Source organism: Anser brachyrhynchus, assembly GCF_964034855.1.
Source record: "Anser brachyrhynchus genome assembly, chromosome: 8".
Taxonomy (NCBI): Eukaryota; Metazoa; Chordata; class Aves; order Anseriformes; family Anatidae; genus Anser; species Anser brachyrhynchus.
In genome coordinates, this window is record NC_137702.1 from 32,571,870 (window position 1) to 32,576,065 (window position 4,196).

Genomic DNA, 4,196 nt, shown 5'->3' on the forward strand with positions numbered 1-4,196 from the left:
GGGGCCGCTGCTTTTCAGTAGCCGGCTTCTTTCCGAGCAGCCTCAGTTGCCTCCTTACCCGGTGGGCTCCCGGGAGGTTCGGTCAGGCTCCATTTTGTCATCGCCCCGCCGGCGTGCAGGGGGCTCCGGGAGGAACGGGCAGGCTGGTGGTGCTCGTCTGAAGGTGACAACCAGCGCCAAGTCTGCGGTTAATCGAGTCCACTTGGTGAAGTTCAACAATTTAATCAGTGTCTGCCGGAGCCCCGGTGTAATCTGTTCTGCGTTCAATTCCCTTGAGGTGTAAAGCGATCTCCAGAGGTTAGATGGGGGGAACCTAACACAACAGGAGCAGTCACTGCCCTGATACTACAAGAAATCCTTTTCAGTCGGTCTCACCGGAGAAGCAGCAGTCGGTACTGGGGCGAGGGCTGGGCAGGACCAAAGCCACGACGTGGCCCCTAAGGCCACTGTCGTTATTTCCCAGCAAGTCACAACTTGGACGTGCCATTACTTAGCAATCCTTGCCAGCGATGCTTTTTTCTGCCTGGTTAGAAGGCTGGGGTTTTTCCTACAGGGACACTGTTAAGACCATCTTAGTGCTTGTGCAGAGCTTTTGTGGTGGGGGGTCTCAGCACGGTGGAAGCTGAAATCCACCCAAGCGCGGCACAGCATGCAGGTGTGTGAGCTGTGCCCTGATTCAGTCAGGAGATGTACTGCAGCTGTGCTGCCCACCCTGCCCTGGCTGCCGTGTCGTCCCAGGTATTTTTTTGGCTAAGATGCTCCTGTCTTGGGACCTAATGGTGTTAGAAAATCTAGTTGGTGCAACAATTCTGATCGGTTAAAGTACAGAAAATGCTGTCCCCTTCCTGGCTCTCTCCTCCTGTCTTCTTGGTCAAGCCCAGGCTGCACTTGTGGCTGCTCAGCTCACACTGAGGAGGCTTCCTGGTCTGCAGACCTCCCCTCGGGTGTCAGTTCTGATGGTCCAGGCTGGGACGGACAAGTATAGCTGAAGAAATTAATTTACTTTATAAGTCATTTTTTTTTCTCGGTATCAATGTTATATATATTTTTTACTAATGAATTTAATGGTGATGAAAAATTTGTGAAAACTGAATAATTAGATCTATAAAATAAGCTGTGTCTTTATTTACAGCTCTGTAATTGAAACAGTTCTGCTTAGTAGCGTTAAGACAGCACGATCCCCTTCCTGAGTACGCTATTGTAGGAGCAGGAGAAATGTTTGAAACTGGCACTGGGTTTTCATTCGCACTCTGCGAAGCGCTGTCTTGCTTTTCTTCTGCTCCGAAAGGTGACCGCGAAGCGCTGCGGTCAGGTTCGTCTCTTCCCACCTGTGCCGGAGGAGGAGGAGGAGAGCCCCGGAGCCGCCGTGGGCAGGGAGAGGGGCGCCGACAAAAGAGAGCCCCCGAGCGAGAGCCGCGGGCTCTGCCGGCGAGTTTGGAGGCATTTTAAGTCTAAAGGATGTGACAGGGCCATCATTTCACCGGCTCGGCTGCTTTCGGATTCGGCTGCGAGGGTGAAGTCTTGCTAACAGCTCGTGTATCTGTATATTTAATTGCGACCTGGCTGCATGTTCCTGTTGAGGAAGGATGCAGATGACAAGTGAGTCTATAAAAAAAAAAAAATCAGTTGACAAAAACAGGAAAGGAATAACCGACAGATGAAAAGACAGTCGATGCGGAGCTAACTGGCAAACGCATCAGTACAAAGTCATATACCTTCTGAGAGGAGTAGCAGTTTGTTTTATTCCGGTTCTCCAGAGTTTTATCTACTGTCGGTGTGAAGGGGGAGAGAGGATCTAATGTGCCCTGTTTAGGATACAAACATGCAGATTAGATCAGACTTCAGACACCGCGTTTCACTCAAAATTTAAAAGAGTTAGAAGCATAAAGTAGAATTCCCCCACCAAGGAATACAAAAAAAAAAAAAGTGTCATCACATCAATACCAAAAAAAAAAAAAAGTGTCATCCAGCGAGCGAGGTCCCGGGGGTGCTGCGGGTGCGCGGCTGCCGCTGCCCGGGGCCGGGAGAGCAGCAGCCCGGCCCCGTCTTCTCCACTTTTGTGTTACTTTAAGTTTTCAATGAGGCTGGTGTAATTACTGGGCGTTTAACTTTTTGCCAGGCTCTTTCATTATGGCTTTGCATTTGCACCTCGCTTTTAAGAGAAGTAATAACATTCACAGTCGGGGGCAAATCCTGTTAATGAACAAATTAAAGTTCAAACAGTTATTCAAGTTCACAGCCCCGCTCGCTGCTCCTTTAATAAGAGTTATACATGTTACTTTCTCTCGAGATCACTCCCCCTTTTATTACTTTTTAAGCTTTTCATAAACACTGACGGGATATATAGGGGCAGCTCCCAGCCTCTGAAGAGCCCACAAATCCTGAAGGGAGCCCTAATCCGGCCTTAATTTGACAACTTTTGTAAAACGCATAAAAGCTCGGGTGCCACCCTTGTGCGCTCCAATGACTGCCTCGCGGGGAGCCCGGCCGGGGGGAACCCCCCTTTTTGCCGCACCCATGCAGTCTGACGGTCGTCCCGGGGCCGGGGGGGGGTTGGTATTAGGGTGCCTGACCCCCCCCGGGGGCTGTCCCGGCTCCGGTGCCTGCCAACGGCGGCCGCCCGCAGGCGCGGTAGGGGGGTCCCATGCACTCGTTCCCTCTTTTCCCCCCCGCGCCGCTTTCCTCCTTCCCTCCGATCCTTTCGCTGCTGCAGTGCGCGCTCACCTCGCTGTTTGCATGTCATGAATCTTAATTCCCCGCGGCGGGGGCTGCCCAGCCCCTGGGAGCGGCGGAGCCCGGGGGCGGCGGCGGGCTCCGGCCATCCGCCGGGTTTGACGCCGGTTCAAGGCAACGCCAGTGCCAAAGCGCTGTCTGTGTACAAATGGAGGAGATCACACTCCCCATTATCTACCTCCTGGCGAGTGTTTGATTTGTGACATCAAAAGCTTATCAAGGCAAGCTCGCAAAAAAAAAAAAAAAAAAAAGCACCCACAACTCTTGATGGAGGGAGATCGCTCCGGTTTAGGTGATCTTGGGGGAAAAGAGGAGAGGGGGCCCGGTGCTGTCAGGCGATGGGGGACCGCTCCCCTCTCCCGGCCGCGGCACTCCGCGGGCACGCAGGGCAGCGGGGTGGGGGGAGCAAGGGAGGGCGGCCCCGCCGCGCTGCGCCTGGGGCTGCGGGGAGACCCTGATTCCTCGCAGTCATCCGCACACAAGTGGCTTGATATAATCACCATGACAACTGCCGTCTATGAGCATACAAATAATAGAGATGAAATAGACAAAAGATTAGCATGCCAAGAAAAGTACAATAAGTTTCTTATTTAGCATTTAGATAACTGTCTTTCCTTCAGAGCAGGCTTCAAAGTTGAACCCAGTTTAGACCAAGAGGATTAATTCTTTCTCCCGCATGCTTCATTGAATCTCTCATTACCAAACTTTGTCTGTATTGATGTAAGATTTGATTGAAGATTAGAGCATTTAGCAAATCTTGCTTTTCTGCATGTATCAGGCCTTTTCAAGCGCAGCCCGCGCTGCCCAGTGGTCAATACCCTTACTTTTATCCAGTGTCTGCTTCATTTAAACTTAATCAACTCCCTCAATGAACTGGAACAGGGAAACGTCCCTGCGGTAAGAATGTTGTGCTTTTCTTAGATAATTCTTTGCTCCCCTTCCCAATCCGCTGGCGTTAAACCCAAAATTGCTCTCTGATGAACTTAATCAATATGATAATGACCACTGGGGCTGAATGGCTTTGCCTGGGCTCAGCGTGGAAAAGGTAGATGGCGGTGCCCATTACCCAAACCCAACTTCTCCTTGTCTCGCCTTTCCTTTTGTGTGCGCTGCTCCCACCTTTTTTCCTCCCTTCCCTTCCCCCTTTTCTTCCTCTTCTTGCCTGCCTCCCCCACCCCCGCCGCGACACCGAGCGCTGCCAGGCTGCAGAATGATGCATCTCTGTGCGGGAGGAGGACTCGTATGTCACCGCCAGGAGAAGCGGAGCAGACCGATTGGCTGGGTGAATTATCTGGCTTGTTGCGGTGAATTATTTGCGCTGTTCCCTTTACCAGTCAACAAGTTTCTGATGTATAGCGCAGATCAATCAAAGCTGACAGAGCGCATGTGAAGCTTTTACTCTGTAAATCTGGACCTCTTGTCCTGGCTTCGTTGGCACTGGCATCTGTATATCATTTTTATAC

At 51.5% G+C, this 4,196-nt stretch overlaps 1 long non-coding RNA gene across 2 annotated transcripts in view; it reads right to left on the reverse strand.

The window, feature by feature from the left end:
• Positions 1-680: 680 nt before the first annotated feature.
• Positions 681-4,196, reverse strand: part of LOC308199186 — a 6,023-nt gene continuing 2,507 nt past the window's right edge. Inside the window, exons 1-2 of one of the 2 annotated variants that reach the window (XR_013954439.1) lie at positions 1,716-4,196; positions 681-1,573 (exon numbers count right to left, since the gene is read on the reverse strand). The exon at positions 1,716-4,196 is cut by the window's right edge and continues 2,507 nt beyond it. This is a non-coding gene — a long non-coding RNA (uncharacterized lncRNA). Of the gene's footprint in view, positions 1,606-1,715 lie in introns of both variants that reach the window. The other variant, XR_013954440.1, reaches the window with a different exon arrangement.